The sequence below is a fragment of the Lontra canadensis genome, unplaced genomic scaffold (genome assembly GCF_010015895.1).
Source record: "Lontra canadensis isolate GAN:19392208 unplaced genomic scaffold, GSC_riverotter_1.0 scaffold35, whole genome shotgun sequence".
In the NCBI taxonomy this organism is placed as follows: Eukaryota; Metazoa; Chordata; class Mammalia; order Carnivora; family Mustelidae; genus Lontra; species Lontra canadensis.
The window spans coordinates 11,190,527-11,204,018 of NW_022631029.1; the positions used below are offsets into that span (position 1 = coordinate 11,190,527).

At 39.5% G+C, this 13,492-nt stretch overlaps 1 protein-coding gene, 1 long non-coding RNA gene and 1 pseudogene across 3 annotated transcripts in view; all 3 read right to left on the reverse strand.

Annotated features, from left to right (window-relative positions):
• Positions 1–13,492, reverse strand: part of DCP1A (decapping mRNA 1A) — a 54,417-nt gene that overhangs the window by 25,440 nt on the left and 15,485 nt on the right. The window lies entirely within an intron of this gene.
• LOC116874022 lies at positions 490–1,872 on the reverse strand (annotated as a pseudogene).
• LOC116873976 lies at positions 7,709–13,367 on the reverse strand. Its single transcript, XR_004383916.1, has 3 exons — positions 13,357–13,367; positions 11,954–11,955; positions 7,709–7,805 (listed from the first exon to the last, which is right to left on the reverse strand). It is a non-coding gene; the product is annotated as an uncharacterized LOC116873976 (long non-coding RNA).

Consider the following 13,492-nt stretch of genomic DNA (forward strand, 5'->3'; position numbering starts at 1 on the left):
CCCATCAGCTAATCGAAACACCAGGACCTCTACCTTGAAGCTTGAAATAGGGAATTAGTAGTTCCAGTCAAAACAGACACCAGCTCCAGACCCAGCACATGACCAGCACCATTTACATAGGAACCGGAAGTGCCGGGGCTGGGCTCAGTCTATCACTCTTCTTACTTTTCCTTTTTCATTCCTAGCATGGATCGTGTGGTCAACACTAAGAGAACCCTCAGAAGATATCTGGTAAGTAGGTAAATGAACCTTATTATTACTAAAGGTAACAATACGTAAAAATGACTAAATAATTTCTGAATAAGGTGGAGTAGAAGTACTGAATACTTCAGTCAAAATAAACGTAAGGATAGCTAGGACTCACTGTTACCATGTGTACCCACTGTAACCCTCACAGCCTGGCTCAGGCTGCACCTCCCTTCATACTTATGTTGACCGGTACAGGAAGTGTAGGTATCATAGGCCTTTCTTTTTATAATAAACTTTTTTTTTTTTAAATACAGGAGGCAGGATTTTTTAGTGGGCATGAATAAGGAGGGTGCAGTGCCAGTTCTCATGAGTGCAGAGCCTGTCGTTTGTCCAAGGGGCCATTATTAGGGATATAACTGACCCACAGCCATCTGGGATGAGGGGCTTTTCAACCATAATGTCTTCCAATTCATCTGCATTCAACTTCTTGGAAATGTGGATCTTCCTGTGGCCAGGGAACTTGAACTTGGCCCTTTGTATGGCCTTAATCACATGCTCCTTGCTCTGCAACTTGGTAAGGATGGACATGATGACTTGGCCAACTGTGGACCCTGGCCACTGTACCCTGGGCCTTTCCAAAGGCGCGCTCTGCCTGTCGGTCTGGAGCACCTCAACCCCAGCATAGGACGGTATCGTGTTGATACAGAGGATGTGGAAGGGGGAAAGCTGCACTCGGATGTGAAACCATCACTGCCACAGCTTTTCACCATGTACTTGTCGGCACAAATAGGGGCAGCTTCCAGGGCTTCAAAGGAGAGCGGCTCATACTCATCTGAGATCATGTTGCCACATAGTAGGTACTCATCCATTTTTGCCTTCTTCCGCCTCGTGTCAAAGATGCAGATCTTGGCATCAGGGACATCTCTGTAGAAGTGAGACTTTGGATATGGCTTGTTCTTATGATACCAGTAACATGGGTTGTATGGCAGCCCATGGCGACAGCAGGGTGGCACCCCGAAGGAAGACTGCTAAACTTTTAATTTTGATGTAATTGTAGCTTCACACACAATTGTAAAACACAAATGGAGAACATGTGTGCCCTCTGTTTCTTCCAATGGTAACATTCTGTAAAGTTGTAACATAATATAGCCAGGCATGGTCACAAGGAACCCTGGTGTCCTTCTATAGTCACACCCTCCCTGCTTGGTCCCTCTCCCCTGTCTCTGACCCCTAGCAAACACACTAATCTGTTCCCCATTTCTTTAACATTCTATTTCAAGAATGTTCTATGTTGGGGCGCCTGGGTGGCTCAGTAGGTTAAAGCCTCTGCCTTTGGCTCAGGTCATGGTCCCAGGGTCCTGGGATCGAGCCCCACATCAGACTCTCTGCTCAACGGGGAGCCTGCTTCCTCCTCTCTCTCTGCCTGCCTCTCTGCCTATTTGTGATCTCTGTCAAATAAATAAATAAAATCTTAAAAAAAAAAAAAAGAATGTTCTATGTTATAAATGGAATTACATAGAATGCGACTTTCTGAGACTGACTTTTCTGATTCAACATAATTCTCTGGATATTGATCCAAGTTGTTGCTTGCATCAAATAGTTCATTCCCCCCTGCCCTCACCACCCCCCACTTTTGTTTGCTGAGTAGGATATTTCATGGTATGGATGTACCTGTTCAACCATTTATCCATTTGAGGATATGTGATATGTTTCCAGTTTTCGGCTACTACGAATAAAGCTATAAATGTTCGTGCAAAGGTTTTTGTGTGAACAGAAGTTTTCCTCTCTGGGCTAAATGCCCCAAAGTACAATTACTGAGTCACGGCAGTTGCACGTTCAGTTTAATAAGAAAGTCTTAACCTGTTCCCCAGAGTAACCCACCAGCAATGTATGAGCAATGCAGTTTCTCTGCATCCTTGCCAGCATTTGTTCTCCTATTTTTAACTTCCTCCGTTCTGCACTAACAGGTGTATAGTGACATCTCACGGTGGTTTTAGTTTCTATCTCCCTAATAGCTAAAAATGCTAAGCATCTTTTCAGGTCCTACTTTGTCATCCATATATCCTGTTTAGTCAAATGTCTGCTCACGTCTTTTGCCCCTTCTAACTGATTTTTTAAAAAATATTTACTTTTTTTCACTTACTTGAGAGCGAGCGAGTGAGCGAGCACGAGTGGGAGGGGCAGGAGAGGGAGAGAGAATCTGAAGCAGACTGCGCTGACATGGAGCCTGATGTGAGGCTCAATTCCATGACCCTGAGTCGAAATCAACAGTCTGAGGTCCAACCAACTATGCCACCCAGGAGCCCCCTAATTGATTTTTCTTTTTTCTTTCCTGTTGAATTTTATGAGTTCTTTATATATTCAAGATACTAGTCCTCTGTTGGATATATATGTGGTTTGAAGATATTTTCTCCCTGTCTGTAGCTTGTTTTTCATCCTCTTAATAAGGGCTTTCCAGAGCAAAAGTTTTTAATTTTGACAAGGTCCAATTTATTAATTTTTCCATTTATGGATCATGCTTTTGGTGTCAAGTCAAATAATTTTTTGCTAATAGACACCTAGTTCCAAAAACTTTTCCTAAAAGGTTTATAGTTTTACATTTCAGTCAGTGATCCATTTTGAGTTAACTTTTCTAGAAAAATGTTTAGGTTAAGGTCCTTTTCTTTTTCTTTTCTCTCTCTCTCTCTCTCTCTCTCTTTTTTTTTTTTTTTTTTTTGGCCTAATTGCTCCAGCATTATTTGTTGAAAATGCTCTCCTCCCTCTCTCTTTTTTAAAAGATTTATTTTAGAGAGAGAGAAACTTCAGCAGACTCCTCACTGGGCTTGGAGCCCAACTCAAGGCTCAATCTCACAACCCTGAGATCAAGACTTGCACTGAAACCAGGAGTCAGATGCTCAACTGACTACGCCACCGAGGGGCCCCTGCTCTCCTCTCTCTATTGAGGAATCTTTTTTACCTTTGTCAAATGGCAGTTGGGCATATTTTTGTGGGTCTATTTCCTATTTTGTGTATTTCATCCCACTTATTTATGCATGTATCCCTCCACCAATACCACACTGTCTTGATTATTGCTGCTATATAGCAGGCTTTAATATTGGGTAGAATAATTCCTCCCACTTTATGCATCTTTTCCAAATTGTTTTAGCTTCTACAGCCTATGCCTTTCCATATAAATTTTAGAATCATTTGTTTATGTCTACAAAAATCTTTGCTGGTATTTTGAAAGGAAGTGCTTTAAACCTATAGACTAATTTGGAAATAGGTGAATTTGTACTATGTAGAGTCCTTCAATACATAAATACAGTCTACTTCTCCATTTATTCAGGTTTTTAAAAAAAATTCTTTCATTAGTATTTTGTAATTTTCAGCACACAGATCCTATACATGTTTTGTTAACCTTATGCCTAAATAGTTAATTTTCTTTTTAAGAATTATAAATGGTAGGGTTTAAAAAAAAGTCTATTTATTTATTTTTATTAATCTCTACGCTCAATGTGTGGCTCAAACTCACAACCCTGAAATCAAGAGTCACATGCTCTTCCGACTGAGCCAGCTAGGCACCCCAAAATGGTAGTTTTTAATTGTGACTGATTTTTGAGTGTTGATCTCGTATCCTCATACCTTACACCAAACTCATTAGTTCTAGAAATTTGTACCTAGACAGTCCTCTTATCTGTAAGTAACACTTTCATTATTTCTTTCTCTTTCCTTTCTATTCCAATATGTAGACCTATTTTTCTTTCTTGTCTTACTGCAGTGGTTAGAACTTTCAGTGCTGTGTTGCAAAGCTGTGTTGACTGTGGACATCCTTGCCTTATTCTCAATCTTAGAGGGAAGACACCCTTTCACTATAAATATAATGTTGGCTGTAAGTCTGTTGTAGATGCTCTTTATCAAGATGACATAGTTCACTTCTATTCCAACTAGAGAATTTTTATGATGAATGGATATATAATTTTTTTCCTGCATCAAAAAACACAAAATATGATCATGTGATATTTCTATTTCATATTTAGTCTTGATATGATGGAGTAAACTGACTGATTTTCAATACGGAACCAGCTTTGCAACTCTGGAATAAAACCCATTTGGGCATCACTTATATCTGTTTTCTCTATATTGTTGGGTTTGCTTTTATTTGGTTGAGGATTTTTTTTTTTACCTAGTTCATGAGAGATACTGCTTTGTGGGTTTTGTTGTTGTTGTTGTTTTTGTACAGTCTTTGCCTTGTTTGGGTATCAGAGTAATGCTGGCTCTGTAAAATCAGCTGACAACTGTTCTTTCCCTGTCTGTTTTCTGGAAGAAACTGTAAAATTAGTGTTAATTCTTTGAACTCTCCAGTAAAACCATCTGGGCCTGGATATTTCTTTTCCTTTTAAATTATTAATTCAATTTCTTCAAGGGCTAAAGGATTATTCACGTCCTCTAATTTATCTTGGTTGAGTTTTGTAGTTTGGGTTTTCAAGGTTCATTTCTTCTAACTTATCAAGTTTGAGTGTAAAGTTATTCATAGCATTGGTTTATTACCCTTTTAATGTCTGGAGAATCTACAGTGATATCCACTATTCTATTCCTGATACTGGTACTTTGTGTCTTCTTATTTTTGTTGGTATTACTAAAGGTTTATCAATCTTATTGACCTTTTAAAAAAATTTTTTAAAACCTAGCTTTTTGCTTCATTAATTTTTGTTTCCATATTTTCAACATCATTGATTTCTTCTGTGCTCATTTTTATTCTTTCCTTACTTCTATATGCTTTGAGCTTATTTTGCTCTTGTTTTTAAAAGTTCCTGAAGTGAGAATTTAGTAGGTTCTCAGCCAGTGTCACTTGAAAGGGCGGGAGGAGGAATTTCCCTGGCTAGGCCACCTGGTGGGCCTTCTAGAGAAGGGAGCCTCCAGCCTTCACAAATGAAGACTGCTTCCCAGGCCAGGTTGGTGATGTGGCTCCTCCTCTACCCCGTACCTCGCCTTCATGGAAGGGAAGGAAAGCACTCCCTTGGTGGCCACTTATTGCCAACAGGGCTTTTAATCCTTCCTGTCAGTTTTCCTGGGCTCACCTGATACTGTTGGCAGGACTCCCACTAGATCCAGGAGGGGAATGGGCCTACCTGATCTGTCTTGTGTTGCTAGGCTGGAAGTCAACAAATACCAGACGTGGGTGCCCTTCTTCTGTTGGGTGAGAGGGTTTTAAGACCCTGCTGCTGGGTTGTTTTGCCAGTCCTGGGTCTTCCTTTTTCTACCTTTCAGAGTTCTCCCAATTGTCTCTTGTGCTTTTTCTGGGTTTTTATGGTTATAAACAGGGAGAAGCAAGGAGAGACCAGTCTGTGCCATCTTGCTTGGATGAGAAGTCTCATTACATATTTTCATGGAAAGACTAAGGGGCTTATTAAAAACCAGAGATTAAAAGTCTGAGAACTGTAGCTAGAACTCAGGTATTCCCATTACTAGGCCAATAGTCTTAACATCACACAGCCACTGCCTCATTACATGAAATAACATAAAATTTTTTATAGAAACAAAAAGTTAATGAGCTTTAATTATGCTTGAAGACTAAAGTAACACATGAAATAGAGTATAAATAAGTTAAAAATTATAAATAAAAGAATGACAGGATATAGGAAATACAATGCTAGAACAAGAAACTTTAAATTGGGGCATCTATGTGGCTCAGATGGTTTAGCAACTGCATTTGGCTTGGGTCATAGGATCGAGCCCTGTATCAGGCTCCCTGCTTGGTGGGGAACCTGCTTGTCCCTCTCCCTATGCCCCTTTCCCCCCTGCTCATGTACTCTCTCTTAAATAAATAAATAAAACAAGAAACTTTAAAGATCCTTTTCATAACTATTATTTGTACTCTATTAACATACATTAATATGTATTGATACAGTAATTGGGAAAGCCAGCTAGAAGCTTTTTTAAAATTGAGGTATAAATGACATAACATTATTAGTTTCAAGTATATAATGTAATGATTATTTGTATATATTGTAAAATGATCACCACAGTAAGTTCAGTTAACACCCATCACCATACACAGTCACAAAACTTTTTCTTGTAAGGAGTACTTTCAAGATCCACTCTTAGCTACTTTCAAATATGCAATACAGTGTTACTAACTAGTGACCAGGCTTTAATATCACATCCCCATGACTTACTCATTCTGTAACTGGAAATTTGTACCTTTTGACTCCCCTTCACCCATTCTTCCTCCCTTCCTCTGCCTCAGGCAACCATAAATCTGTTCCCCATATCCATGAGCTTGGTTTTTGTTTTTTGTTTTTTTTCCTTAATGATTCCACATATACTGGGGCACCTGAGTAGTTAAGTGGTTAAGTGCACCAGTTGGTTAAGTGTCCGACTCTTGTTTCGGCTCAGGTCATCATCTCAGGGTTGCAGGATGGAGGCCCGTGGTGGGCTCCATGCTCAGTGCTGAGTCTACTAATGCTTCTTTCCCCTTTTCCCTCACTCTAAAAATAAATAAGTGAATCTTAAAAAAAAATGATTCCACATATAAGTGAGACCATAAAGCATTTATCTTTCTGTATTTATATTTAGCATAATGCCTCAAGGTCCATCCATGTTGTCGCAAAGGTAAGAAATCATTCTTTTATGGCTGCGTATTATTCTGTTCTATGTATATACATATTCTTTATCCATTCATCCACTGATGGACCCTCAGGTGTATCCATATTCTGGCTGTTGTAAATAATGTTATAATAAACATGGGGGTGCATGTATCTTTTCAAATTAGTGTTTTCACTTTTTTTCAGATATATACCCTGAAGTAGAATTGCCAGATCATGGTGGTTCCATTTTTAATATTTTGAGGAATGTCCATACTGTTTTCCACAGTGGATGCAAAAATTTACAGTCCCAGCAACAGTGCACGAGGGTTTACATTTTCCCACATTATCACCAACACTTGTTCTTTCTTGTCTTTTTGATAACAGCCATTCTAACATATATGAGATGATATCTCATTGTGGTTTTAATTTGTATTTCCCTGATACTAGTGACGTTAAGCATCTTTTCATGTACCTGTTGGCCATCTGTATGTCTTTTTTGGAAAAATGTCTATTGAGATCCTCTGTTGACTTTAAATCAGATTATTTGTTCTTTTGTTATTGAGTTGTATGAGTTCTTTATATAATTTGGGTATTAGCCCCATATTAGTAATATGACTTGCAAATATTATCTTCCATTTGGTAGGTCACCTTTTCAGTTTGTTGATGGCTTCCTCTGTCGTGCAGAAGCTTCTTAGTTTGATACAATCTCACTTGTTTATTTTTGCTTTTGCTACTTTTTGCTTTTGGTGTCAAATCCAAAAAATCATGGCCAAAACCAATGTCCAAGAGCTTACCACCTACGTTTTCCTCTGGGAGTTTCATGGTCTCAGGTCTTACATTCAGGTCTTTAATCTATTTCAAATTTATTTTTCTGTATGATTTAAGATAGTAGCCCATTTTCATTCTTTTCCATGTAGCTGTCCAGTTTCCCTAACATCATTTATTGAAGAGACTGTCTCTTCCCCATGGTTTATTCTTGGCTCCCTTGTTATAAATTCATTTGACCATATATGCGTGAGTTTATTGCTAGGCACTCTATTCTATTCTATTCTATTCTATTCTATTCTATTCTATTCTATTCCATTCTATTCTATACAAAGTTTTGGAGACTAAAGCTCTATAGGATATCTTGAAATCTGAGATTGTGATACCTCTAGTTTTTGTTTTTGTTTTTTAAGATTTTACTTGTTTATTTGACAGAGAGAGAGAGACCACAGCAGGGGGAGCAGCAGGTAGAGGGAGAGGGAGAAGCAGGCTAGCAGAGGAGGGAGTCTGATACAGGGCTCAATCCCAGGATCCTGGGATCATGACCTAAACTGAAGGCAGATGCTTAATGACTGAGCCACCCAGATGCCCTAGCTTTTTCTTCTACCTCAAGAAGAACTTGAGGGGATCTTTTGTGGTTTCAGACAAATTTTAGGACTGTTTGTTCTATATCTGTGGAAAATGTCATGGCAATTTTAATACAAATCACACTCAATCTGTAGATTGCGTTAGGTAGTATGGACATTTTAACAATTTAATTCTTCCAATCCAAGAGCATGGAATATTTTTTCATTTATTTGTATTCTCTTCAATTTCTTCCATTATGTCTTAAAGTTTTCAGTACACAACAAAAGCTATTTTAATGGCACATATTTTGTTTCACTCTGAATTAAGGTCATTTTATTCTACCAAAAACTTCACGGCAAATCACAACTTTAAAGTTCCCTTTTTGATAGAAATAAAAGTTCAACTGGATTTTTTTTCAACTGTCATTCTAGAGGGATGAAAGCACTGATATACAGAGTGAGTGAATAGCTTCATTTTATGAATGAAGATCATGAATGTGAATTTTTTTCCTATCCTGTTCATAAGGGGACTTTTCTGGTGGAGAAACCCTCCGGTTTCATTAAAACCGTCCTTGACTATTGGGCTCCACGTCTGACCATGGGTCCTGCAGGTGACTGTGCCCAGTACCACCAGGCACCCAGGCTGACTTTGGCTTTCTGAGCAGTCATTCGGCCTGCTGTGAATAGTTTTCCAAGTTTGGACCCAGGTTCATAGCCCCTCTTCCAGTCACAGAACTTCGAAACACCACCACCGTTTCAAACAGAATCAATGTCTAATGAATAATGAGTAATTTTGGAATACTTTACATGATGTAAGTAAATAGACTGAATTTAGTTTTGACAGCCCCGTGACAAGGAACACAGAGGAGGCTTTGTTACAGAGGAGATATTTATTAAACATTATCTTCTACAGGGTCTTATGTTCCTAATCCTTGCAGCTAAGGATTGCTCCTACATAAAGTAAATCAGATTGGGCTCTGAGAAGGCTCCATATATGGCAATTAAACACAACCATCTTTCTTTAAATATGCCTCTTTCAATCCCGGCTAAAGAACATAGAAAACACAAGAGTCTGAATACAAGATTCCAGTTTTCCTCTAATGGACACACCCCTACAACTTAAGCAGTGATGAGAAAGTTTATGATACACATTACATCAGGCTCACAGAAGAACACACAACATTTTCCGGGCTAAACCGGGGCACTTAGTAATGTTTTCATAGTGGGTTGCAAACCCAGCTCTTAAGAATTTCATACTGATAATCAAAATAAGCCCAATAGAGCTGTCAACTTATATTGACAATACTTTACTTACATCCTCCCTTTCTCCTTTGAAGAAATGCACTATAATTTAGAAATAAGACACATGCTGCCTTCTACTCTTCTACATTATCAAATAAACTGCCAAAAAGAGCCAAACACTTTGAAAGGCATGTTTGCAGAAGAAATAAAGATAAGGAAGCCATAACGATAGCTTAATGGGTAAAGGATAAGAGTCACACTCGATTCTGCCAAAAGTGGACCTGTAGAGGTTCAGACACGCATCCAAGAATCAGCTCTGTCTGCCAACATATCAAACGCTCAGTTCATGCAACTGGCAAGGAGGCTCTGGGAGCTGCCCCTGAGCCTGTCACTGTCATCGGTGAGGAAAGACAGACAAGTTCCCAGATAGCTAAGATCACGGAGGACCTGTCTTCAAGCCAAAGCCACATATTCTTCCCTCAAGAGAACTTCCACTCTATGGCCCAACACATTCTGGGAACAATTCACTTGCTGAAACATCCTGAAATAATTTTCCTTGATTAACTACAGCACAGAAGATTTAAGGATCTGACGATACAGTATTACTTTGCAAATAATGATGGCATTCTGATTTATAAATGGCTTTTCTCAAGATGAAAGCAAACTATTTAGTTATTGGACCCCCAGCATATAGTGTGGCTGTTAACAGCTGTCCCAAGTAAGTCGTGCTGTATAGGCAAGTCACTGAAGGGTTAGGGGGTGTGGTAGGGCACTGATTACCTTTAGGTTGTACTTCCATGAAAAATACAAAAATTCTGAAAATAATATCCAAAATTAAATATTTCCTTTGCTTTTTAAATGGTACTATCTTTTGAAAGTGTGAAAAACAAGACTGACAAAGATTAAAGGTATTAGATCATTTAATATTGAGACATTTTTAAAAAGCTGAAGGGCAAGAGTTTTACATTTCCCCAGAGAGCCCTCTTTGAAGATCTAGCAGTCTATTATGAGCTGATGTTAAATCTCACTCTGCTTTTCATCTGGAATGGTGTATGGCATGCAGAAGATCAAGAAAACCCAAATTAATTTGGAGCCTTTGTAAAAATCCCTGAGACTTCTTGAGATGCTGTAAAATGTCACAAAAACAGAGCTGGGAATCACTCTCATGCACATGTTGTCTTTTTGATTCATTTATTATTTAGATCTGACCTACTTTCTAAAAGGATTTGAGGAGGTTGGAGATTTTCTCAGTATGGTGCCAAGCTGAAAAAGGGCTTTGATAAAAGCTTTTTGGCAATGGTATTAAGAGTTATAAAATTTCTAAAGATGATACTGACAAAGATACCTTACACCGGGAAAGAAAAACAAGAAAATGTGCTTTGAGTATAGACAAAAACATTTATTCTAGACATAGGGAAAATCCTTCTGATTATAAAATATAAGAATGTGATAGACTGGGTGCCTGGGTGGCTCAGTTGGTTAAGTGACTGCCTTCGGCTCAGGTCATGATCCTGGAGTCCCGGGATTGAGTCCCGCATCGGGCTCCCTGCTTGGCAGGGAATCTGCTTCTCCCTCTGACTCTCCCCGCTTCTTATGCTCTCTTTCTCTCTCTCAAATAAATTAAAAAAAAAAAAAAAAAAAGGAAAAGAAAAGAATGGAATAGATTGGGGAGCCTGGGTGGCTCAGTTGTTAAGCATCTTCCTTCAGCTCTGGTCATGATTCCTGAGTCCTGGGACCAAGCCCCACATTGGGCTCCTTGCTCGGCCGGAAGCCTGCTTCTCCCTCTCTCACTCCCCCTGCTTTTGTTCCCTCTTTTGCTGTGTCTCTGTCAAATAAATACATAAAATCTTAAAAAAAAAAAGAATGGAATAGATTATATAAACATAAGCCTCTCTTGGCTAGTGAAAAAGCAAATGCCCCTGCCTGGACAGACCATTTCCTTTAGGACAAGAATAAGCCTGAAGGCTCTATACCAACGTTAAAAGGTTCGGAAAGAGAGAGAAGAGAAAGGCTCTGAGGTGGAAGGTAGAACACATGCATACAGGAAAAGTGTATGGAGCCAAAGCCTACCTAACCTAGGATTCTGACAGGAGACTGTGGTAGGAGGCAAACGGGCATGCAAGGAAACTCCATGAATCTGTACATATTGCTGGTAAACGTGATTCAGTTATCTCAGCAGCTGACCTGTTCCGGCCAAAACACACATCTTAAAACACCAATGAACACTAACATGGTAGAGAAAGACTACACTTTCTAAAATTTACACTGCAATGTCTATTTACTGAACATTGATTAAAAGACATAGGCCAGGACATTCTAAAATGCTATTCTGTAAGTTCTCTGGTTTATTATTTTAAAATTTGGTGCTCCTCTCTAAATTAAGTCAAGTCTGAAACTGTTTACCGGCAATATTGCTTCCACACTCCCTTTTAATACTGGGATTTTAGTACAGGATTCAGACACATGAAATGATCATTGAATTTTTGGAGGGAAATTAGGAAAGTAAGCACAAGAATATCACAACTATTCGTTCTTAATTACAAAAATTTTCTATTCTTAAACAATGGGCAACCCCCAATAAAAAGTGAGTCACACTAGGGTTTTAACTGTAGGGTTGACTGCCACGACTGCCACACAGTACTCATTCCTTAAGGCAGAGCCTCTCCTGTGTGTGTGCTTGCAAGGGATTATGGGTATGCCAAATGTTGGATCTGTCCATCCCCTGGTGGTCTGTTCATCCCAGTGTCCCACACAGAGATGATCATTTTTATGTATCACAAGGGACAATAAAGAGTGGGAAGCATGGCCCCTGGCCTCCAGGGAGTGTCGTGGGCTCCCCAAAATCTACACGTAGGGCTTTGGGAAAGAGATCAGAAAGCGGTGTAGGAAAAGGGGGACATTCTTTTCTCTCCTTTCCCTAACTAACTTCTCTGCTACATATTTTTCTGCCACTTTACTAAGAGATCATCCAAACCTGCCCGGTAAGGCAAGTGCTCACGAGGATCAGGACGGTGTGGTGGGATCGGAGAGGCTGTGGTGCGCATACTCTGCCTAGAGCTCCTGCTGACTCCTAGTGCTTGCAGGGATGCAGGTGCTGTGTGGCCTTCACAAGAAGGAAAGCTAGAAATGCAGGTGTATGTGTAAAATATCCTTATTTTTAAATGTTGGTAGCAAATGCTTATCGCATGCTTTCCTTTTAATTAAAAACAAAATCAAAAACAAAAAAACAACTGCGCATGCCTGAAGCAGTGACTCCATAAGCAGCTCAGAGCTGCCTGGATCCTCCAGGGGACCCCACTCCACAGGGGCTTCAAATCTTCTTGGACTAAAGGTTACTCTGTTTCAATTTTTACCTCCACAATGAACTTCACTTTGTAAACACAAGATGAAACCTATATTTACACACATTAAGAACACATTTCTGCCACTTAGCTATGTGTAATTGTTGCTTTCCTTTGTGAGTTCTCAGAAGAGAAAACATTATTTAAAAGAGATAAATGGGGGGCACCTGGGTGGCTCAGTAGGTTAAAGCCTCTGCCTTCGGCTCAGGTCATGATCCCAGGGTCCTGGGATCGAGCCCCGCGTCCGGCTCTCTGCTCAGCGGAGAGCCTGCTTCCCTTCCTCTCTCTCTGCCTACCTATGATCTCTGTCTGTCAAATAAATAAATAAATAAAATCTTAAAAAAAAAAAAAAGATAAATGGTGCATGCATTGCTAACTTTTAAAACATTTGTAATTAGGGTAATACCACATATACACAAAAAGTTAAAATTCCTTTTTACCTGACAACACTACTTTAGGGGGAATAAAAGCAGTACTTAGTTAAGGCCAGAGAAAAGAATCTGCTTTGGAAATTTGGAAATGTTCATGGACTTCCAAAAAAAGCTAACCAGAAGGTACCTGGTAGAGGTTCCATTAGAGGCTCTCCTAGAACACTCCATAGTGGCCTACAATAGATAGAAAGCCAAGCAGACATTTGAAACTTCTGACCTGACAGCACCACCAGGTCAGCCCTGGAGTCCAAGTCACTCTATGTTTTCATGGTGTTTTTACCTCTTCAGTCTACTAACGTGGCAACAGCAAGGCTCCTTCCTTATCTTCGTCCAGAAGGCCAGATTAATGCAGTTGCCACAGATCTTTCTCCTACACTGATAGCAGAGTCACA